Source organism: Calypte anna, chromosome 3 (genome assembly GCF_003957555.1).
Source record: "Calypte anna isolate BGI_N300 chromosome 3, bCalAnn1_v1.p, whole genome shotgun sequence".
NCBI lineage: Eukaryota > Metazoa > Chordata > Aves > Apodiformes > Trochilidae > Calypte > Calypte anna.
Window position 1 is genome coordinate 45,202,569 of NC_044246.1, and position 25,864 is coordinate 45,228,432.

General features: G+C 39.6%; 1 protein-coding gene across 2 annotated transcripts in view; it reads right to left on the minus strand.

Annotated features, from left to right (window-relative positions):
• The window catches only part of PLCB1 (phospholipase C beta 1), a 399,975-nt gene that overhangs the window by 186,003 nt on the left and 188,108 nt on the right, over positions 1-25,864 (minus strand). The gene's annotated exons all lie outside the window — the stretch shown is intronic.

Genomic DNA, 25,864 nt, shown 5'->3' on the forward strand with positions numbered 1-25,864 from the left:
ACTAGGGACTCATCAGAAGTAATGGAGTGAGAGAAAGAAAAAGGTGTAGGAAAGAACATGCCTGGCTTAACAGAAAGCTTAAAGTCTGTTTAAATAGTGATTTGATTTTGAATAGGAAAAGAGCAAGGGAACAATAACTGGGACACATGAAAATCCACAATGGGGCTTCATAGAACAGAACAATTTAGTTTGGAAAAGACCTCTAGGATCAAGTCCAACCATCAACCTACTATCACCATGTCCACTAAACCACCACAGAATTGTCACAGCTGGAGAAGACCTCCACAATCACGGAGCCCAACCAATGTTTTGGAGTGCCATGTCCACACATTTTTGGAACTCCTCTGGGAATGGTGACTCCACCACTTCCCTGGCTCTAATGCCTGACAACTCTTTCAGTAAAGAAATTTTTCCTAATATCCAATCTGAATCGCTAAGAGGTCTTCACTCACTAAACTTCCAGAAAATCAGAAGTTAGGCTTTCTGTCCAAACTCATTGCCTAATTCCCTTCCCTCAGTGTAGAGAGAGAGGCACTTCCAGAGGGACATGGCTACTACAGAGACACAACCTGCTTAGATGTCTAAGGGTTAGGTAAGTGAAATGAGAAATGCAGAGGAACAATTATCAGACAACTCCCCACTATTCCCAGCTCTTGGATCACTTTGAAACTCACCTTTTCAGTTTGGCCATCAGTTTATTGTGAAGATGCTACAGTCTGACAGAGACTTGCACTGGAGCCCTGAAAGCATCTGGAACTGCCAAAAAAAAGCTTTTTGTACCTTTAGTGACTCCACATCTGAATTTGAGATGAGAAAGGTGAAAAAAGCTAATAACTGTCTGGGCGATATCACACTTACTTATGAGCTCCCTAGAGTCCAAGTGTCTTTAATGCTTTCAGATCTGAACTGCAACTTTACTGGCATGGCACTGACCAGTAGCTCAAGTCCCTGGGCACTCCTGTGTCCCATGTGTTGGACAGACATGCCCACAGCCGTAAAATCTTAAAGGTCAAGAGATAAGAGTATTTTTGTGGTTTTTTTCAAAGGATTGTTTTCTTTTAGTGGGACAATATCCAAGGGAGGTTCTTCTTCCAAATCAGCAGTATCCATTAAATAATAAACCCATTCTGTCTCAGAAACAAAGCTTACAGAAGGCAATAAAACTGTCCACTGGTCACAAATCAGGCACTTTAAAAGAAATACAAACAGCAATAAAATGTTAGAATGTTATTTCTGAAAACTTTGCGTTGAAACAAGTATGACAGTTGTGCAAGTAGGGAATTTTATTTTTTTTAAAATCTTTTCTAAGATGGAGCAAACTATTGAATTCTAGAGACTTACGGGATGAAGCAAGAAGTCCAAAGAGGACCCCTAAGGTGTAATGAGAATTGTAATGTGCCTGGTGAATTAAGAAGTAGAGCCAGAGCCAGCCCTCCTATCTAACTTGACAGTTAGAGCTCTATCAAAAGTATGCAGCCCTCTTCCCCTGAGATTGCACAGCACAGGGACCTACAGCACAAATCCTCCTACACTCTCCAGAGCAGTCCCAGGGATAACAGTGCTCAGTATCCAAGGTTGCTTCATGTGATGTAACAGCACACCAAGCCCCAAATAGCTATAAAGCGGAAGAAGGTAGATTTAGGTTAGACATTAGGAAGAAATTCTTCACCGTGAGGGCGGTGAGACACTGGAACAGGCTGCCCAGGGTTGTTGTGGATGCTCCACCTCCTTGGAAATGTTCAAGGCCTGGCTGGATGGGGCTTGGAGTAATTTGGTCTGGTGGGAGGTGTCCCTGCCCAGGCAGGGGGATTGAGCTAGATGATCTTTAAGGTTCTTTCCAACCTAAAACATTGTGTGAATCTATGATTTCATAAAACCAGGGGAAAACAAACCCAAACCAAACGTTTCCTCGCATACAGTGTCCAGGCACTGAGCTGCAGAATTAGGGCTCTGCATCAGCCAGCTGAAAACAAACAGCATTTTCTCAGCAGCTTTTAATCACAGTGGTTAAAGGAAACTCTCCAAAGCAAGACAGTATTTCTTCCTAGAAATAAGGGTTTTCATTTGTAAAGCATAAACATTAGAAGGGATCAGACTTTTGCATGCAGGGGGCCTGATCCTCCTGTCAAAACTCTCCCCAGGTTGTTGATGCTCTCTAACCATTCAGCAGGCTCCCAAAGCCACTGCTGTGGGACTCAGTGTTCAGTGGAGCCAGCTAAGCAGTGAGCATGGCCATCTGGAAGACTCACTAAATAAGAACATTTTTCATAGAGACTGATTTCCCACACAGAGAATAAGGTTTATTTGTCTTTTCAGTGGTTAATGTTCTGTTCTGCTCCTCTTTCCTCCTAGTGAATAAATCCCAATTCAGATGCAGTTGCCCCCATGGTTACAAAACAGACCATCAACACTGCAGGGAATGATTGCTGAGGACAAGGACAAAAAAAGTTTGAAAAAAAAAAAAAAAAGGGAAAATCTATAGAAAAAAATACAGTGTCAATGATTTCAGGAAGCAGAAGCAGCTTCTCTCAAAAGCTTTATGGGTATTGAAATTTAATACCAGTTTTGTAATGTTACAACATATCAAAATTCACAGACACCAAAGAAATCAAGGCTCAATTGTCAAAGCACTTTTCATGCAGGACTACTGGATGGATGCTTGTCAGAGAAAATGGTTGCTTGCTAAACCATGACTGTTTTCCAAGCTTGTCACTGAGAGAGACATTGTAACTTCTAAATATTAAAAATTTACTGACTTCAAAAATTTGCAGATTTTTAAACTTCTGATTCCTTTCAAGATGTGTTGTATTTTTTGTTTAGGAAAAAATAATTTGAAGCTTGAACTGATGACCAGGAACAGAGGTTTCTTTGGATTGGAAGAGGAAGCAAATAGACCTTAAGGAGATCTTTTCAGATTAATTTCAGGCAGTAACAACCACGCGTATCAACATCTGAAGTCAGTGAAAGCAAATTGAAGCCCAACTCCTACTTAAGCCCAAATTTAAGCCCAGCTCCCACTACAACCTTATGCCACTGAACTGAACTGCTCCTGGGTGAAGTTTACAGAATAAACACACTTAGCAAGTATCAAGAACTTCAAAATTCAGAAGAAATCGAGAAGAGTTGGCAGCATGAAGAAAATATCTGTATTTTTTTTTCAGGAAGAAACTTGAAAAGCAAATGGTGCTACAAAGTAGTATGAACAGGACTAAATAAACATCTTTAGCAAGGTTGTCCTTGGGCCCTTCTACATAAATACCTCACTAAACCCAGAAAAGAGAGGGATGAATTGTACAAATATCTGTATAGATATCACTATCTAACTCCCAAACCAGGACACCAGAATCAGCTACAAAACTAGGTATGTAAGAAATAAATTACAGAGAAAGGTTAATAGAATCGAGCAGAAATATATTTAATACACTTTGAAGACAAGATTTTGCTAAATTTATCTCTAGTTCCATTGTGCAGTTAGTGCTTAAGATAGAATTAATAACTTGCAACTTAAGAATCTTTTTTATAAGTAATAAAGTGAGGAAGGTATTGCAGAGAAATTTCACCCCCATGGACTACAAATTTCTACTGAGACGATTAAAGTCAACAACAGCAACAAAGCTTTCACAGCTTTCCAAAATCCTGTTGATTTCTTTCAGGCAAAGCCCTCAAAGTAATAAAAGCAAACCAAGTTATCCTCCTGTAGGGCAACACTGGGCTCAATTGCTACAAATAACTCGAACAAGCCCCAAGCTGCTATAAGCCAAGTCCTTGGATGTCTTCTCCAGATCTCCATTCATTTCCTCCTTCTTATTTGCTCTAATTTATTCTGTTTCAGCTCTGCCTGGGTATCAGAGTTTAGGCAGCAAATGAATTCCAGCCTAGAACAGGGAACAGGCACAACCTCCAGGCTCCAATCTAAACTTGAGGCTTTTTCTAGCCTTGGGCAGTTTCCTGCTTTCATTGAGGTATAACAGATAATTAGACAGAATCTGCAGAAAAAAGGCAATTCTGCCATCCCTGTGAAGCTGTTCCAAGACTGATTTTTTCACCAACATAGTTTCATAAGAGACCAATACAGTGCTGTGGCCATACTGAATAATCACCTATCTAAACCAATACTAGTAAAGTGGCTAAAGATTATTTTTCTGTGGCTCTAGAAACGTCAGCAAAGCTGCAATGAGATCCAGCGACCACAACTTTGTCTGCAACCTAAGGTCCATCTAACTTCACCCCAAGATAATGTCAAAAGACAAATATACAGAAACTCTTACCTATGTTACGGAGGGATGGTGCTTTGTAAGGAGCTATGTGCTATGTACGGAGAGATGGCTTGCTGCACACTTGCTTTACTCTCCCCTGTCCTCATATAGTGAGTCCCTACAACCCCAAAGGCTCCTCAAAGTTGGAAAAGTGGAATGTTTTCCAAGTAGCTACAGACAGGACATGCCCAGTACTCAGTAATGCCTCTTCCTGTGCACAGATGTCACAATGGGGGTGATTTGGGTTGTTCTTCACCTGAGGACCTGATACCACCCCTCATTTTATACCATCGGTCAGGAAAAGCTTGGTTTTCCCCAGCAACCACAGCTATGCTGGACGTGCTGCTGTATGAGTTCTTCGTGGTGGCCATGGCCATGTCATGGCCAGCAGAGCACAGCAGCAGAAGCCACAGAGACATGTCCTGACCCCAGCCATCACCTTCACTGGGAGTGAGACTGAACTAGGTAATGCCAGGGTTGGCTGCACTGAAAACTTCTCTCCAGTTCCATTCTGCAGTCAGTGCCTAAGACAGAAATAATAACCTGCAACTTAAGAATCTTTTGTAAGTAAGAAAGGAAGGTATCTCTCCCAGGCTGCCCTCTATCTTATCTACATCTGCCACAAGAGGAAGGAAGGACACACACCACAGTTGGTATTTGAGGTCAGCCTTGTGAAGACACACAGTCTCTGAATGACTTGAATGAGTTCTGTCCTCCAAAGCCATTTAACCCTGATTTGGGATTTGACTTCAATCACCACTGAACGTGTCTCTTATTATCATGACCTTCCAGAGCAAGTTGCACAAGCTGCAAAACACAGAAGATTAAGCAAAATCATGCTCAGGCTCAGCTGATCAGAACTGAGACCGGAATAAGTATTTACAGGTGTGTAACAATGTTCAGCAAAGGGCTGTGGCTGAAGCACATTGTGAATAAAATGCTGTTGGATGAAGAGTGACAACATCTGGGGCAGGAGCAGAAGGGCACATGTACCAAACAACAGGGCTCAGGAGAAGACACATCACAGGCTGCTGCCAACTACAGGGAAAATAATCTGAACATGGTTTTACTTTCAACATCTAAATTAATACAGGCTTTCAAGTATAGCTTGAGGAAACCAAAAAGTAGGTTTGGGATGAGTATCTTGTCATTCATGTGCTCAGAGTGCCTCTAGCTATTAAAAACATACTCTGACTGCATGGCTCTATTTATTCTCAGCTGCACACAAGCCCTTCGTACAACAGACAGCTGTACATAAGGAGCACAACAGTGACATTACATCACCAGAAGAATTCAAAGGCAGCTCAATATACTCCAATTTAATCAAGCCAATATCCTGACCACCTACTTCCCTAGCCTGACAAAGCGTCAATATACACAGCTTACTAAAAATGCCTAAAAAGTTCACCACAGTAAAAAAATGTTTATTCGGTGATGTTTAAATTATGACCCTAATCATATTCACATTCTCCCTCCTTAAGAAAAGCAAATGTGCTGCTTCCTATGTCCCAGCCCCCATCCATCAGAACTGTGACAGTGGCACATCTGTATGCATTTGACAGATGTTTTGCTGGTTCTCTGTCAAATGCTGACAAAAATCATGTAATTTCTAAGCACCTGATACCAGGGGACCCATCAAAACTGGGCATTTTTATTTCCTCTGTTGAAACTTCACTGACCTCTATTAAAAAGGATTACAGTATAATAAAGGAAGGGAATATGCTGTGCACTTACATAAGCATGGGGAGAAATTATTAAGATGAGGGAAACAAAGGAAAAAGGAAAGCATATATTAAGAAGCTTGCACCACAGCAATTCTGTTTCTACAATATCCTGTTCCAAGAAAACCAAACCACCTCCTAGGATTGAAGGCATGAGCCAACTCCAGCAGCAGTTAGGAAATTATTTACTGAAAAGCGTGCTTCTAACCTCCACAAACACATATTTCTAGCCCATTTCATTTGTAATTCTACACACCTACAGTGTTCAGATCAGAACTTTGAACCTCATATGCTTTTTTGATTCCTGTTCAGCTCACAATCTCAATCATCTCTTTTGGCAATCCATTTCATTACCTAGAGCTTAACATAAAGCATGTACTGACCTGCAGCTATCAAATAATTTTTCTTCTTATTCATAGTGGCAGAAAAAAGCCAAGCATACACCCACAATAGCCTAACCCACTCTGGTAATCCACTCAGAGTAAATAGTACCCTTTCTCATTGAAAGCATGAGAGAGAAAGCAGGTGAAACACAGTCAATGTTCTGACAAGTAATGTGTGGCTTCACTTGGCAAAGATTAATTAATATTGAAGAAGAAATCAGAGCATGAACAATAAGCAGCAAAGATCCCTCACTAAACTGTTAAACTAGAGAGACTGTTTCACAACCAACAGGCACATCAACAAATGACTGAATTTCAAAGTCTCTAAAATCAGGACTGTGCTTAAGACAGCAGCTCCAGCCCCACATCTTCAGTAGCTGGTGGACCTCTCTGGAGGAATGCTGAGTTCATATCAAAATATCCTGGAGGCTCCAGGCACCCAGCTCTAGTGCCCATGGCCCTTCACACCTCGGGTGCCCAGGCAGCCATAGCTGGAAGAGCAGGATGCCAAGGGGAGCCAGGTGGCCAGCCAGGCTGTCCCCAAACTGAAGAATATGACTGCAGTTATTACTTCTCAACATGACAGAGCAATGGGTAAGCTCCCTTCCTGTAGACACACACATTGGTTTCTGGTCACCAAAAACCAGGGTATAAAGATGGTACATTTCTGTCTCCTCCGGAGAGCCATGATATCCTCCTGACTCCCAGAAGTTAGATTTGGCTACAGAAAGGCATTTGCTTTTTGAGTCTGTTCAGTAGTAAGGCTCCAATCTATCTAAAGTCTCTTTCCATTTCTTTCTCAAAACTTTGTCTTACTTGGAACATAACTACTTCCATAATACTGTGGCTTTCCATACAAGCTGCTACAACTCCAAGCTGGCAGGTAGACCATGAAGGGTGCTGTAAATCTACCAGGTGGCATTTGGAGGAAAACATTTTACTTCCATCACTGAAAAGACATTTGCAGAGTTTGTAGACACCCTGGGAGCTTCTCACAGAAATGAAAATTGCAGCGTAACTACATAGGATTGTGCTGGACATGTGCAGATCTGGCAACAATCCTCTCCCCACTTTTCCTAGGGAAAGGAAGAGACAGAAGGCGGTGGCTGGTATCCAAACAGCAAGTTGGAACAACTATCTGAGTGAAAGTGATACTTATTTATAGAAATGAGTTTCATACAACTAGATTAGAATTATACTTGACTTATCACTGTAAATCAGTGCAGACTTGTGAATGTCAGCTCCAAATTAGACCAATAGAAATATTTGCTGGAAGTTCATGAGTATGTATAGACAACAACACAATAATGACACTGAACTGTTTTGTAACATTTAAAATGTGCTCTTACTCCTAATGAACTTTCTGCACACTTAAATTATTTTAAATTATTTGTTCAACTTACTTTTGTTCTGGTATATAATGAGATTATATTAATGAGTTGTAATTCTGATGCATAGAAACTTGCAGTGATATGTAAAATATCAGTTCAATATTTAGGCATATTAAAAGCATAAATACAAAGCAATCATTAAGTTGGCAGTCAAGTCAAATGCCACTGCTGAATGAAAATCAAATTTGTGACAAACTACTTTGAGGTTAGCATCAATGCCTAAAGATTTCATGGATTTCAGATTCCTTCTGAATGGAAGGACCACTCAGACACTGCAGGTGAAATGCTCACCTCTGTGCATAGCTACTTGGACACCATGAGCAGATGTACAGAACAATTAGCACATTTTAAACAAGCTGAGGACAGACTTACAACTTTCTCTACTGGCAGCAGCACTAAAACATGAGCCTAATTTACATCAGGTGCTAAACTGAGCTGCTGCCAGGCTTTGGGAACAATGAGATCCCTGAGCACCAGCTGTGCAACCTTAGGGACTGTGAAGCTGAGAGACGGGATCATGACCTTACAAGTCTGGCTTAACTACATATTTAGGATTAGACATTAAGGGAACAGGAGGAGGTAGCTACTGTCTGCAGAAGAATGGAGTGGAATTGCTTCAAGGCAGGAAAAACAGCATTTCATTGGTCAGGCAGCCAAAATAATATACGACAGAATTCGTACTTTTCTGAATACAGTTGTGGCTGAAGCTGAAAGCAGATGCATAAAGAAATGCAACACAAAAGCACTGTAATTTGTCTCTCTTTCCAAAATAAATCTGTCTTAAGGAGCTTGCTCTTTGTACATCCCCTCTGAACAGTGGTCACATCTGCCTCTGCTTTGGAAATGCTGAGCCACTGGGCACAGGGCTTCAATTTAATCCTACAGAGCAACTGTTTCCTACAATATGTATTGACTTTAAGAACACTAGTGAGTGCTATTAATTGGCTGCTTCAATAATTTATTAATCTTGTTGGTAAAACATCTTCATTCTGTGTAACATGATTTGCATCTCCATGAGTTAATGGAAGTGGCATAACAATTAGAAGACAGAAAAAAAGCAACCTGGGGAAAACCAAACCAAACCAAACCCAACCCAACCCAACCCCAAAGTCCAACCGGAAGAAAAAATCCTACCCTGGTTTCCCCACCTTCTCATGAAATACTTTTATTTGCCATTTTCTGCTATTAGTTTTTTTTTTTTTTGTTTGTTTGGTTTGGTTTTTGGTTTGGTTTTGCTTGTTTGTTTTTTATTTGTGGTGGGTTCATGTACTAAAATTCAGATGACAGATCAGGTACAGGCTTCATATACAGATTTTTATTTCTAATTTATAAAAGAAAGAATATTTTTTTCTAAAGTTACTTTTGTTAATTTCTCAGAAGTAGGCATCTTCCCACAGGTGCTCACTGAGACTCTTGCAAGCTCCTGCTTCCTTTATCACCTAGATAAGTTTACAGATCTACTCTTCAATCTCTTTAATCTGGAAGGCAGTTTCCAGGGTCATATCTTCTCCATACATTTGTTATGTAGCTGTATTTGATTTTGGTACTGGGACTTTTGGCATTTTGGAAGTCTTTTAAGCCCTGATCATCTGATTCAGATGCAACCCCAGACTCAAAGACACCTACGTTGTGGGGGTGGCTGGATTCTCAACTCTACTTCAACCTTCTCTCCTATTTTAGCATTACATAATACAGCTATTTTAGTCTGTGCCATCAAACATTAAAATTATATAAAGCCACACTTCAAAACAGAATTTAAAGTAACTTCTTGATTCCCCTGTTCCCAACATTGCCTGCCCCAGGTACACTGAACCATATCAAGTCACCTACCACGACACTATGTGTAAATGCCATGAAGCAAATCTACCTTTCTTGTAATTAAAGTTTTGAGAACAAGTACCTGATTTTTTAACTTTGCAAGGAAAAGTAATTTTTTAAAGTCAAAACCACAGATATGCATTAATATTTTAATGTATGAACTCCAGAGAATGTAAGGTATTCCATTATTGAAATTTGCCCTATATTCCCATGGTATTTCTGAAATTTTTTAAGGTTTTCTATCTATTCTTTTATTCCCAGATGACAAGCTGGGAGATTTGTGATAATAAAATACAATAAAAAAGCTTAACACTAAAATTTAAAAGCTTAATAAAATAGTAACTGGAAATTATTTTTAAAAAGTCCTTTCATATTTTATTCAGTTTGGCTTTGAGAGAGAAAAGCTTACTAACTACTTTTCTGGATAGCCTATTGTAATATTCCTGATTTTAAAAGAAAAGGAATAATTCTAGGGCACAGTGGCATGCAGGGAAAAGTATAGGCAATACCCACCAGCAAAAAGAAAAGAAAGTGCCTTTTCCTCTGGCTCTTAACAGGAGCAAATTTTATTTGTTTTAATGAAGAACAGCTCACAGAAATCCTCTTTGAATCTGTTTTTTGTATTTCTTTTGGAAAGACTTGACAGATCTTTTAAACTATTCTCATCTGTGTTATGTTATGCAGTATCCCCAATCCATTATCTGATACTTAATGAAAATGTCCAGATTAATTGGTAGAGTAGAAAATACTTCTAAAGTCAGTGGCATTTGATAAATGACACCTTCTTCTCTAGCTAGCCTTAACTTGACATGATGATCACACATCTGTCTCCTTTCCCAGTGGAACACTCATTTCTGTTACCTCCACGCCCTGAAAGCTCTTACCTGCCAGATGACATTAAGCAACAGCTTGAGAGAAAACAAAATAAAATTAATCCGCAAAACCCAAGAGCAACTGGAAATATTCCTAGAGAGGGAAAGATTAGCACAGTAATGGCTGCTGGCCATTAAATACTATCCAAAACATTTTGCAGAGTAGGTCCCTCATATTTTGCCTGTATCTATGTTAGGAAAAAGTACTCTGCTCACAGAGCTGTATCTATTTTTATACTTTGTGAGGAAAGAGATTCAATGGATTTCACACTGCTTTAACACACCATACCCTGGAGAATTTTGTCTAACATTATGTTGTAAAGTGGTTACAACAAAAGAAAACTGGTGCTGCACATTTCCCTGAGAACAAGGCTGGACTTCTCCCAACATTAAGCAGCAATGATTGCTACTGAATGCAACTGGGAACAGTCACCCCACACCACTGAAGTGAAAATACACAACAATATCCAAACCTACACGCAGGTACAACTGTTCTCTAGGAGAGTGGGGTTGTTCACCAAGTCAAGAAGCTAGAATCTTGGGAGATAAGATGTGCTCTCACATGCTGTGTCCCTGTTGTCAGTACATACATTTTGATTTACCTGCACAGATCAGGTCACAGAATCAAGCTGTAAAGAGCTTGGGACATTCAGCTCAAGTTACACCTCTGCCAGCAAAGTGATGTTGAGAATTGTATATGGCGAATCCAAGACACATTTTATTAGGAATTCTAACCAGAACAATAGGATTACGGATCTCCCAAGTCGTCAGCCTGATATGAGCTTTCTTATTGTATTCATCATAAAACTTTGCCATAAGGAGAGTGATGTTGCTTTCAGCAGGGTGGGCTTTATCCTGTCCTGGGAGGGAAGGGATTGGGGCTAAGCAAGACCACAGCTTCTTCAGATGTTGCCTCCTGGGCATCAGCTCTTTCATCCCTACAGCTGCTTATGTAGCCCTCCCTGGAAGCACTTACCCACAACAGGGTGCATATGGGCTGCAAGCACGAGCTGCAGCTCCTCAGCTGAGACTGCAGTACACAGAAGAGTTCTGTCAAACTCTGCTCCTGTGGTGTGAGCACCTGAACATCATCCCCTTGCATCTGCACTAACTCATGATTTCATGCTTTATAAAGGCCTGTTCGATTTCTCTGATGTGAGCTACAGCTACAGCATGCCTTTATTCAGTTGACCTAGAAACTCTCAGTCTATAAATCCAGGCACAGCTTCTCCGTTGTGTGGCACTGCAGTTATTAAACACTGCAGATACATCCCAAACTCCTCCCAGTTTTCATGGTGGGACTTCCAGCACAGCCCAATATCTTGACTGGTAACTTCATTACAGAATGATGAGTACTTGTGAGTACTCAGGAAATTCCCACCACAAACTGAATGTGCATAAGACATCATGTGCCTTGATCTTAAAAAGCAAAAAACCCAAGCCCTTCATCGTTCTTGGGAGCAGCCAACCTCTCAGTTTCCACACTGCAACTGGTGTTCAAACCACTTGCTCTGCAACAGCAGCTGTGGAAGGATGCTGTCTTCCAAGCCCTGGCACTACCAGGGAATGGTGCTGGTAGACATCTGTTCTGGTGTGATAAGGAAAAAAAAAGGCTAGTGGGTATCCCACAGAATGAGCTATTTCACCAGCGCCATTCAAAACACAGGAAAAAGGCAATGGGTGGAGAATGAAAAAAATGAGGAAAGAACCTGTCTGAAACTCCCAGCAATGTGTAAAAAAAACCCAATGTGGAGGCTCAGAAACCCTCTCAGAAGAAAGAATATGACATTGGAGGCAGACAGTGCCTCCTCTGCACCTGGGTTGCTCTAGAGCTTGCTCAAAGATCCTTCCTCAGCACAGGAAGGTACAGAGATCCCTCTGAGCAGCAACACACAGATGTGCCACAGCTGGGATTGTTCCAGCCCAGATGCTGCCCTGCTGGTACAACACAACGTGCAGGTTGGCAGCAAATTCTTAGCATGAACATAGGGATTTTATCACTGCCCTCTTTGCTTGAAAAACTTTAAAAAAACCTCTCTTTAATTGTCATAAAGCATGTGTTCATTTAAAAACATGTCAGTCAAACAACCATTCAACACACGTAGAAATACATATTCAACAGGAGATGGGAAAAAGCCTTCTTAAAAAGCCTGAGATTTCCTCATGGGAAAGAAATGTCATGTTTTCTGAACATTTGCTATTAATTAAGCATGCAATTATGCATAAAAGCAGTAAATATCAAAACTGGTCATTTATATAAAGTGAACAGTAAACAGAATGCCAGGTAATTTTCCCTTCCTTAAAATATTAAGACATGTAAAACCCACTGGAAGAAAGGCTACAGTGAAGGCATGACCCAGTAACCAAGGAAGCTGTGGAATAAGAGTAAACTCCAAATCCTTTATGAATACTCCGGTTGAAATGAACTAATGATTTGCCCTGTTCTTTCAAAGGGTCAAAGATATACATGTACATAAAATATTTACAGGAATGAAAGTCTTCATGCAAAATGAAAAGAAATTAATCAGTTCAGACAGACAGTCTTTCACATGGGTCCCTGGTGCTGACAGAATAAATGACACTGAATAAAAGGCGAGATCATTCCATAATCTCCATGAAAGTAACTCTTAATGAGGTTAGGAATAATATCTGTTCCTATTTTAACTCATAGCTGTTTGAAGTCATTCTAGATCTTGGTATGTGCAAGTCAAATATTGCTCTATCTGGATATACATCACTTAAAAGAAGCAATTCTGCTCATGTAGAAAACCTAATCCCACAAAGTCCCCGGGAAAAGATTCTGCCAACTTCAAAGCAGACTGTACTTCATGCAAAATATGGTAATAGTTATCCAGCCCTTCTACATACTAGGAATACTCATTTCATCAAGGTCATGCAATCAGATATGCTTGATAGACTTTATATACTCATTTTAAGTATTTCTATATCTTGCTCCCTAAGTCTATGTTTAATGTGAACATGAACACATGGTAAAACTCCCAGGTTGTTAGGTATGCAAATGCACTTGAACCATTAAGGGGTTTTTGCCTATATTTCACATTAACATGCTTTTCACCAAGAAGATAAAGTTATTTTGAAGCTCAGCCTGCAGGAAGTGTCATTATTAAAGATACCAAAGAAAGAAAGGAAATAAAAAAATAAACAACTGTTTCTTAACTGTTTTTATCTCATTTAGCATCAAAGTGTCTTCACCACAACCACCTACATAATGTGTGACATCCTCAGGCAGCCTATTCAAGTTGCTCCAGCACTTTGGATATTTATCTATGGAACATACAAACCTGTACAACACTTTGAGCTACAAGCTACATCTTCAACACAGACTTAATCTCAGCATGGGCTCTGGTCTGGAAGATGGCTAAGAGAGCCAAGTTGCTAGTGGAAGACTCTTGATGGAGGAACAGAGCCTTTCTCCTCCCAAATCAGGCAAGGAGATCCTATTTCCTACAGCCCTGAGGACAACCAATTACAGGTCAATACCATGCTGCAGAAAGGAAAGAGCAAATCAGGCTGTAAATATATACAGTCAGCACTAGCACATGGCCTATCTTAGAGAGATGCCAATTTCATTACAACTTTTTAATGTCTGAACCTTATCTTTCCAGCATATGGTATCTTCAAAGCCATACTGACATACAGTGACATTAATGCTGCTGCTAATAACTGCAAAAAATATAAAGTCACAGCAGAATTGTCTACAACAGTCCTATGGGGGTGTGAAGGGTTTTTGCAAGTTTTCTAGTGGTAATTTTTTAAAAATTATACATAGATCCTTGCCTAAAGAGAAAGATAAATGTATGCTACCAACATGGTCTTTGCCTTTCCCACGGCTCAGTGCAGAAAAAAGCCCCCACCTTTATTCCACAGGTTCTTATTTCAGAGCACTGCATTTTTACAAAAAGAAACATACAAAAGAAAAGCACTGTATGACTGGCATATATTAATTAAACCCTGCTGTGATGTTTATTAGTTTGGGAATAATTATTTAATCAAGAAATAGCTGCCAAGATTTTGATTCAGTGCTGATTAATAGGTACGTTCAAAAAGGTATTTGAAGCCAACTGAAGTAGGAAAAAATCCAGAATAATTCATAGGAATTCGAAATCAGTGGATCAACATAAGAACATTGACCTTGCATTTATTCATATTCTAAGTCTGAGACAGCTTCTTTCCTGAATAAACATCACTTCCACAGAAACACAGAACATTAGGGGCTGGAAGGGACCTTGAAAGCTCATTGAGCCCAACCCCCTGCCAGAGCAGGACCACCTTGATCTGCAAATCTGAGACAAACATTAAAAAAACCCAGCCAAACACACACACACAAACAAGCAAACAAAAAACACCCCCAAACCAAAACACCACACAAAGAAAAAAATCTACTGAAGGAAATGACATAAAGAACTTGGCAGCTCCCTAACAATTTGTGCTACATTCCTTCCACTATTCCTACATAAAAACACCTAGTAGGAAAAAAAAGGTTATGTCAAGTGCATGTCCACTTGGTTTTCCTGTAAAGAAGAGGATAAACTTTGACTTCTCGACCAAAGTCAAAGCCAAGTGTGAAACACATAGCACAGCTCCACTATACATTTGCAAGAAAATTCAGTTCTTGATAAATAAATAATATATTTAAATATTTATAAATAATAAATAATGATAAATAAATGATATATTGGAGGTCCTCTGATGTGGTTATACTCACAGTGCAAACTCAAACAATAATCCAGTGGAAAAATCAGAAAGCCTGGAATCTAATGCTGCCTTCTCTGCAAGAAGCAGCTACAGAAATGCTATTGCATAGTCAGGTGCAAAATTAGAATTAACACCTGAAGATTAAACTTAAAAACTCATGTAATGAAAGAACAAGGAAATCCAGAAAGATAAAAAGAAGGAGAAAGAACAGTCCTAATATGAAGTGTATAAGATTTCTCAACAGTCGAGTGAATGTCACAGTCAACTGAGGACCAGTTAAAACTCTACACAGAGACAAGTCCATAATGTGTGTAAACCAAATACATGGCTTAGAAAGCAAAGGACAGTTGCTTTGGCAGGCACGTTTCTAAGGGATCTGAATCAGGGAGCTGGATAGAAATGGAAGATTCTCCTTTGTGGCTGAGTACTTCTCTGTCTTTCTGAAAGCAATAGGAAGGGGTTGTCAATTCAGCAATTCATTTATGCTTCTCTAAGAATGATAAAACCTTTAGAGAATCGATCTTATGCCAGCAATGTCTGTTGAATGAGCACTGATTTCCCTTGGAGTGGTAGGATGGTACTGAGGAAGAAATTGTACCTGAGCATGAAACCAGGGACTTCACAAGCATCTTAAGTATGACAGAGGGGTTGCTGGTGGTTTAAACAACACACTTTTCTTTTTCCTATTGAATTAATGGTCTTCTGATTTTAGAAGGAGTGGGAGATTATGTGAGCCTGAACTTTAACAAAGGTTCTGTCTGTCAGAGTGACGAGGTGTAATGGGACCTAAGGTAGGAGGAAGGCACCCTAGAGCAGATAAAGTGCTTGAACTCTCCTGAGCACAAAGCTTTTCTCCTTCCCAAGCAAAACTGCACTCAAATTTGCTACATCTGGGGACCTTCTCTAGAATATACCACTAGTGCCATCATTTCATACCCTCTCCATTTGCTAAATAGAAACTGGGATTTTAGTCTTCATCTGCTTTCCTGGGGTTTACCTTCTAGAGCTTTCCACAAACATTTTTTCAAACCAGAGCTTTGAGAAACAGCAATCAGCCCTTGCTAACAGGGGGTGCATAATTTAAGAAGCATTTATTTCTTGAGGCCCCCTTTCCTCTTGAGCATGCTAAGAGGTATCAGATGGACAGAGCAAGGGCCAGATGACACACCTGATCAAACATGCTCCATCTGCTCCCATCCCTTGTATATTTCTGGATATCACAGGCAACCTTAATTTGCCTTTTCCACACTTTTGAGGAACTAATTTTTGAATAGTAACAGTTTTCTTCTGTTTCCTGTGTTTAACTTGCCTAAGCAAAGTATCAAATTAATTTAATGATTCCTAGAGTAAACCATGAAGAACAGCAATCTGGAACAAGTATCTGCACTAAAAGAAGCACTCTTTACACAACTAAGATGTGGTAATCAATTTAGGATCAAAGATGATAAGTCTCCATTTTTCACCTGTTTGATGGCTATTTAATCGCTTCTGCAGTATAGGTCAGGCTAGCTGTTTATTTTGAGTGGCCAATACATGTTCAGTCTACAAAGAGCCTGGTCTCGATTTAAAAAAACATTTACTAAAGACGAGATTTTAAGGTGTGTCTTGACTAGTTTTGACCAGGCGTCATTGTTTAGGAATACAAATATATATTTCTGCTGTGTAAAGGTAACCCAGCGTAGGTAGGTGTTAGAAAGTCTGTATGGTTACAAAGCCCAAATAATTGTGCACAATGTTTTTAAGAGACTAACAAAAAGCTTGCAAAACCTTTCAGGAAAGCCAGAAAATTCAGATTCACCATCAGTAATATCCTCTTCTACATATTTAACATTTTTAAAGGGCAACCTTCTCAGTAAGGATTGTGTGAACAAAGGCTTGGCTCTAGCCCCTTTTACTGCAATATATTTGACAAAGCCCTACAGGTGTGTGCTTGACCCCTCCAGGCATGGAGCCTTAACCGGGTTAGTGTGTTACTGTGGCAGTAGTTTTTATGCTGAAGATGGGCACACCCAGTACACAAAAAAGAGACTAGGAGTACAGGAGAAAATATATCGTTTTTCCTGAGCACAAGCTTGGAAGAAAGACAACCACAGCATGTTGATTAGCTGTTTATTGTCTTTTGCATTACTTTGTCACAAGAAGCCACAGTTGAACCACTTTGTGTTATCTCTAATGGTTCTGGCTTGGAGCATATCACCACCTCACTGAAGGAGGCTGTGGGCAAACAGATCAACACCAAGTCACCATCCATCCCCTCATCTCATCTCTGCCCAGCTCCTCACTTTCCCATTCTTCTCAAACTGTAGGTCAGGACCTCAACACATGTGACAGACCCATAACTATCAAGGCCAACCAGATATAAGGTTAGGCTTTTTATCTCAACAGCCTTTCAGGACCAGCCAACTCTAAGTCTCCACTTGCTCTTCGAATGGCTGTGGATTCAAGGGTGCAACTAAAGCAGGATATAACTGTTCTCCAGGTATATACAGTGCACTGTAAACCTTCTGGATAAGGAAATAATAATTTTTTTAAGGTGTAATCTTGCAACTGTGATCAATTGCCTGACTGCAGATATGTGACAGCACACATGGAAGAACATTTAGCAGTCTAAGAGAATACAAGAAACTAGATCTTAACTCATAACATAGATCACAGACTTCACATCTCAGGGGAAGGAAGGCAAAAGCATGCTACCTAATTTAACTGAATAAAACGTATTTAATCCTGATCAGTCTTGCTGAATTTGCAAGCTGAGCTCTTCACCACACAGCTGAATCACACTTTTGTGTACAGGGTGTTTTTAAGGAAATGGCTGCGCCTTACTGGATTGAAAACTGTGAGCAGCTGTAGAAGAGATTCAGCAGAATCTGTCCTCTGAAGAGATCTGAAAGCTCAGCCTTCTGCTGGTTCTGCTGTAGATGGCAATATTGTTTCCTGTGGACTTAGGAAAACAAAGTCACACTGAAACAGGTGATTTTTCAAAACCTGTATCCCCTCTCATATGTGTACAACTACAAAAAATTATCTTAGTGCTGCTTTGATTCCTAAGCTACACTTAAGAAAACCTTAGAAAATGTGCTGCAACATACTAAATAACAATCACATGAGATCTATATTTTGGGTTTATTACCAAAGGGATTGTGAAAACAATCTGCTAGGAACAACAAAACTGAAATAATCGTGCCAAAGAGATAGAACCATGCATACAAATCAGATATGAACATTATCTCTGGTAAGCCTTGAGATCTGTTTGCCTGTCTACAACTGGTTCAGTGAAAGCAATGGGCATGTAAAATACTATTTTTTCACGACTATCAGAAGGGCACCTACCTATCGTGTAACAGAATTGCAAGAATTATCCACCAGCATTTGCAGACAGATACAAAAGCTTCAGAAGTACTTCCCAAAATAGAAAGGCGATTGATGATTTGAGATTGAGGGTGAAACTCCATGCTGAACCTCACTCATCACAGAACATCACCTGGCTGGAAATGGACCACTTTAAACCTAATAAATATTCCCAGTCTCAGGTCACTGTGCTTCCAGCCTGTGGCACTCAAACAAGAAAAAGGGCATTCTGAATTACTATTTCAACATGAATATAAAGCATGTGATACAACATCCTAGCAAATAGCTCACCAGGCACCTGTACAGACATGAAAAGATAAATATAACTTCCTAAAGTTTTCCCTCTTACCTGCTGTGACAAACAGTTTAGTTTTTATGTTTAAAACTTGGTGTTCTTAAGCAGAGTGGACATGAGCACTTCTTGGATCTACTGCCTGCAGCACACAGGATCAGAACAGAAATAGTAGTCTGTAATCCATTTTATCTCTACTTTACTCTTGCAAACAGCTCTCAGAATGAATTCAAGCTGAACATTATTTTATGTTAATATATGATGCTTTCTCTTCTTCTTTACACCCAAACTATCTTGAATGTAAATTTTAAATCTTCCTAATACTATATAAGCAGCTAGCACAGATATAAGTTTTGGAAAGAGCTGAGTCTTAGAAAATATATATAAAAAATAATAATTTCTAATGCTGTACAAACATACTTCAACTTTGCCAGCAGTAACCAAAAATTATTTCATATTAATCTGTCAAGAGTTGCTGTTTGTTGCTACAGTCTTACTTCACTTGCTCCTATCAGTGTTATTCTCAACCATACACTCTTCCCAGTTCAAACAAAGAGGAGTAATGCAAGTTGGAAAGTAGCCTGCATTTCTTAGGTAGGTTACAGTACGTAACTGGGACTGAGAGATTAGATTTTGTATGCACCTCTATCAAAACAACCTAGATGATAGTACTGTAGTACCCAGCTGACCCAAAATGCTATTAAACTCTCAAAGGAAAACCAATAAAACATTTTTAATACACAAATAAGGGAAGAAAAAGGAAGAAAAACTACAGGCTTGTTTGCCCTCACAAAATGAAAGACTTTGCCCCTTGCCAGGTCTGTGTTTTTGGAGGTCAGGACCAGGTAGCAATAAAGCAGGACAATTCCCCTGCACTGTAATTCCCTGTAAACATTCACTTGCCCTGGGTAACATCTTAAAGTGGCCTTTCCTAGCATTAGCTCAAATCCTCTGAAGGTGTCTATACCTGTGGTGCTGGATGATTTTAGCAGCTGATGAACTTGGACTATGCCTGAACGCCTCTGTAACAAAGCAGGAAATCCACTTTCTCACAGGTTATCTCAGCCTTTGCCCTCCCCAGTTAAGCATTTTTATGTGTAAGCAGGAGTTGAGCAAGGGCCAAAGCACAAAATCATAACATGAGCTAATGCCTGCAGCTACAGCCTCGGGAAACACAGAGAAATCAGCCAAATGCTCCCTTATTAAAGGGGAACTCGGCTGATTTTAGCTTAATGTTTATATTGCTGAGGGACTTGGCTCCGGTTTGCTCATTGGCATACTGACCCATGAAAAGCTTTATCTCTCTTTCCAAAAACGTTATTTTAACCTTAGAAAGAATGGAACTCTTGCATGAGTAAGCCTACAGACTTGGATGCCTTGTTATTCTGGACATTTAAGAGAAATTAGAGGCAAAACCTTTTAATGCCTTTTGTGAAGGGTGGATTTTCTCTTGTCTTCAGCATGAGAAAGCCCTAGCCTGAGCCCATTCCTGTGATGGCTGCAGAGATGTGTAAGCAGGACATGTTTTGGAGCAGGACCCAGGAACCTACCAGCTAAATCCAGACTTTAAATATTTGCAGCCTGAAAACATTTTCTGATGGTAAAACTTTCTAACACTCAAGGCTTAGGTTCTGTGAAAAACTGAAAAAACCCAAAACACTGTCCTGCTGAGAAGTAGACAGGGAAGTCAGGATCTCTTAAAATTTGTGCGTCAATTAAAAAAAAAATTACTCAAGGTATAAAAGCTGCAGTATATTTAAAAGAAGGCTCCCTGTTCTTCCTTAACTACTTGTTCATGTTTATTGCACAGTTCACATAGATTTTGGCTAAGCTGATAAAGTATACTCATAAACCATGTTTCTGACACTGACTGGTCAATTAAATGGCAGGCAAGCAGCCCACTGAGGTAAAATCTCAGTATTTAAAATTATTCCAGTAAAATTTCAGCAAAATAATTAGCTCAGACTGTTAATGCTACAGTAATAGCAATTGGCTTTTCATCCAGATTTTATTGGTGCTGTTGGGAGAAATAAAACCAACATTTCATGATAATTCCAAATAGGAAAGCTCAGGCTCCTAATCTTCTTCTCTCGTTAAAATATTCTTCCCTTTACAGAAAAGCAATAAAATGGCCTTTTAAAAAAAAACTGTACTGTGTATGAACAGACTTTAGTGATTGCTCATAATGTCCTGGAAATACTATCTGATAAGTTCAGTGATGCCCTTAGATTCAAAGGGCAGCTCCTAGAGGCCATTGGGATCTGAAGAATTTTATTTTGTATATCACTCATACAAGCTGATGGAACAACTTCAAAAGCTTTAGACAGTATTAGAGTAGTATGCTAGGATTTTGTCCTCATTTTTGCCCTTTCTTCAGCCTCTCTATAAGAAAAATGGACAAGTATGGACAGAGGTTTTAGTTTGCTATAGCTGCTATTTCAGAGTAAGCAGGGTTTCTTGAGGTGTAATACAGGCTACATCCTTCCCCTCCACCAAAAAGAAAGCAGGAAGGAAGCAATGCAACTGAAAACATGGTATCTCTCCCCAAATTAGAGGGCTCTAGAATGAGCAAGAATGCCCCTGGCACAGTTCTCCACCCATATTAACCAACCATCAGTATTTCACTAGCCCAAGATCTTTTGACTGCTTCACCCTCTATAGTAGCAGAGACACATTCCCAAATTAACAGCTCCCTTAAGAGAGACCCCTGTTAGGAAGGTGAATTAAATAACTTCAAGTAACTTTTAATTTTAATTCCTGCTCTTTCAAATAAGTGGAAAGGTGCATAGCCTCTGCTCTTGCAAACCCAGATTTTTGTCCTCTCTGCTACCACTCTGTCCCCTTGTATCTCAGTGGCACTTGTTCGCATCAATCATAAGGGAACAGAAATAAACTTTTTTTATTATTGCCATTATCATTATGTTGTTGTTGTTTTTTTTTTAAGTTAAGTGATGCAAAAATAAAAATTACACAATTAAAAATAAGATAAAACTTAATTTGATTTTTTTTAATGACCCTTTCTTACAGCAGCACCGATCCAGCTGTACTCCTTCAGCACACAATCTCTTTAGTTCCAAGGACAAAATCTCCTATGCTTAGCTAGAAGACATTATCTTGATTAAATTTATGGAGAGAAAAAAAGAAATTCTCCTTACACAACTACAGAAAACAGTGAAGGGAAAATTAGAATTCGTGGGGGTAAAAAATCACTTGCAAGCTGTGCAGGGGTTAGTTAAATATAAAAGCATGCTTAGAAACCAGCACTCTGCCAAGCAGGTGCCTAGCAACAAAATGCTGTACGCAATGTGTTTCTAAAGAGGAGAGAAACTCTGCAGTTGCGTTGTTGGTAAGTGAAGCAAGAATTCCTGTTTGAAACATCATCTTCCTCCTGGCCTGTCAAATGCTAGACAGCTAAGGGATGCTCTCGTGAAAACCAGCTGAACTGCTACATTTTCCATTTCCTGCTACATTCTGATAGCAGCTGCATTTTCTTTATAACCAGATACACTTTTTCCTGTTCTTCCTAAGTTTTGTCGTGAAAATCAGAAAAACATTTAAAGGAACTGAGGTTATAAATTTTTGATGCTTAAGTGGCTGTAACACTTCAAACCTTACATGTACAATGAACAGGTGAAGATGGCACTCAAGATGTACATTGCATTTCAGTGCTGTATGGAAAAAAATCAGTTGAAACATAAGCCAAGAATGTCTCCATGGTTAAACAGATCCCTGGGATGATTTCACATCAGTGCCTGCAACTCAGGGGAGTGTAGCAGAGGCTTAATTGGCCCTTTCCTTATTTTTCAACTTGATGGCCTGAAGAAAGATGCATGGCTGAACCTGAAGTTAATCACTATAATTATGGACACGTTACAGTTCTTAACATTCAATAGGCTTAAAAACATTTGTATGATGACAAAAAAATGTATAGCTTCAGATATGGTTAAAAGGTGGAATTAAGCTACATTAAAAGATGCATAGCCATTAAACACATAGTATAATGGAAATAAAATGTGGAAAAGAACAAAGGAAATATTCTGGGAGAACAGAAAAACAGTTTTTCTCTCCTCTTTTTGGACACCTCCCACTGAAATTCCTTTTCTGCTTGATTTTTTTTTTCTTTTTGTCATTCATCAGACAATGAAAACCATCAGAGGCTACAGAAACCTGGTGCAGCAAAGGAAGTCTCTGCTGAGACTACATCAGACACAGAACCTCTGATGGCTGGAGAAGATGATGAGGAACTGACTCATTCATTCAGGTCCTATAAAATCACTGAAGGCCTTTATACCAGCCCAAACAGGAACAAAACACAACCCACCTCCTCCTCCTTCCCTAATGTCTTGCTTAAACAACCCAGTTATTTTCCCTCAGGGCTCCATTTAACTGGAATGTTCTACCACCTGCCACCAGCCTAACCTGTCCATATAAATGATGCATTTATTATAATCTGTGAAACATAAGAGTGACCAATAATATTTTACTGTGCATAGAAAGAAGAACAGCAAAAGCCCATGGTATCATAGATGATGAGTTCTTTTGTACAGTGGTAATTGGAGGTTTTCTTGTCAATACAGTCATTTGTTTAGTTTAATGTTCACCCAATTAGCCTAATGCATTTATAATTGAATCTTTGACTGCTTGGCTATGAATAAAAGGAGCAGGCCTGATGCAAAAGGTCACATTAACCTTGACAGCTACCAAGTTACAACACATTTTAGCAATGGAGTAAGCAATTTAAATATGTCTTGGAAAGTTAAAAAGTCCTAATGATGGAGCCAAATAATATTTCATTTTGCTAATAAAAAGCTTACCTCTTTCTTTTCTTACAGCTATGTTAATGCAGTGATTTTTATGTGCTGTCAAGTTGGCAACTCAGTTTATCAGTTACAGGTATTTCTTCAAGTAAGTTTCCATCATGTAATTTTTCCAAGTCCAAAATATGAATCTTTAGCAATACACAGAAAGAATACTTGCCTTACTACTAAGTGACAACACCCACAATAATCTTAGTATAAATGTGATGATACCTTTTTCTTCCAGGCATCTAAATTAAAAGGTAACTTAAAAAGCATTTAGAAATTAGAGTTTTTAAGTTTTTGTTTCGAGGGGTAAATATGTCACAAAGATGATTCCCATCAAAGAAGTGAGCCCTACATTTCCTTGTGGATTGCTTCATGCCACATTTCTGACTGTGACAAGGAAAGAATCCCAGAAGAAATGAGAAGGTCACCTTTTGGCAAATCCTGAAGATTACAAAATATCACAGCTCCACTCCTACATAAAATCACTATTTTTTATTTATTTTTCCTTCAGACTACTTTCTAGCAGCTATTGAAAAAACCTGACTTTTTAAAGGCCTGCATAAGCTTCACTGACAACATGCACAATAGAGAAGACACCCATGGAACACACATCACTGACAAATGACAACGCCATCCAAGTTAACATCACTGCTCCACTAATCCTGCATGCTCTTTACAACACCATCAAAATACATATATTTATTCATGAGATTCAAATGCAGATTAACTCTTAACAAAGTGAAGCCTGAAGATGGATTATGTCCTCTTCCTTATCATTTTTGAGATAAATGAAAACAACTGATGACAACGCTAAGTGTCGATCACAGGAATGCTCTTGTTGTAGGCTTAAATGCATACTTAGAAAATTTAACCTCAGAAGCCACACCAAATAACAACCCCACAAATCACAAGCAACCAAAGGACAGTCACAATAAAATATTGAAATGAAACCATTCTGACCTGTCTGATCAAATGATTGGGAGAGTAACAGGGACAGCAACTGATAAAGACATTTAAGGAAGCTCTGCCAAAGTGTTCTGGGGCTCTGTTTGGCAAACAGCTTCTTTCTACTCAACCCTGGATGACTGCAGAAGCTTTGGGTATGTCTACACAGTTACTGCAGGCTATTCAACAGCATTAGATTAGCAGCCAGTTTTGTCATGGTCAGCAGTAATATCTTCTGAAATTGGGGCAGATTTATCAGCCTCTTGAGGGAAAGAGATATGATGAAGTCTTAAATGAGACAAAGTAGGAGAAAAGTAATAAAACAACAAAACTTGTGTGAAAAGTGCTGTTGGCAGGCCTCTTTCTATTCCTGTGATTTGTTCAAATGAATCCTATTATTACTTCTTTAGAAAGAAGAATACAAACATGTGAAATGATTTCTACCCATGACAGCAGATGTGGCAAGGTAGGAGGAGGGAACTGTGGCAAGTGGCTCCTCACAATCCCGGAGGAGATGGTCAGTGGTCTGCTACAACATACTGATGTTCACAGATCTAGGAGGCTGGATGAGATGCACCCAAGAGTGCTGAAAGAACTGGCAGGGGTGCTCACCAAGCCACTTACCATCATTTACCAGCAGTCCTGGCTGCCTGTCCCAGAGGACTGGAAATCATCCAATTTAACCTCCATAGATAAGAAGGGACAGAAGGATGGATATAGGAAATTACAGAGCTGTGAGTCTGAATTCTGTATTGGGGAAGGTGATGGAGCAGATCATCCTGAATATCAGTATGGGATACATGCAGAACAACCAGGTGATCGCGCCCAGTCAGCATGGGTTCATGAAAGGCTGTTCCCATTTGACTATCTTGATCTCCTCCTATGACAGGGTGACCCACTTCCTGGATGAGGGAAGGGCTGTAGATATTGCCTACCTTGACTTTAGCAAGGCCTTTAACACAATTTCCTACAGCATTCTTCTGGAGATGCTGGCTGCTCATGTCTTGGATGTGCACACTCTTCAATGGATAAAAAACTGGTTGGATAGCCGGGTCCAAAGAGTTGTGGTCAACGGAGTTAAATCCAGCTGGAGGCTGGTCACAAGTGGTGTCCCCAGGGCTCAGTGCTGGGGCCATTCTTGTTTAACATCTTTATTGATTATTTGGATGAGGGGACAGCACGCACCCTCAGTAAGTTGCAGATGACATTAAACTGTGTGGAAGTGTTGATCTGTCTGAGAGTAGGGAGCCTCTGCAGAGGGACCTAGACAGGCTTGATCAAATGGGCCCAGGCCAACAGTATGAGTTTCAACAAGGC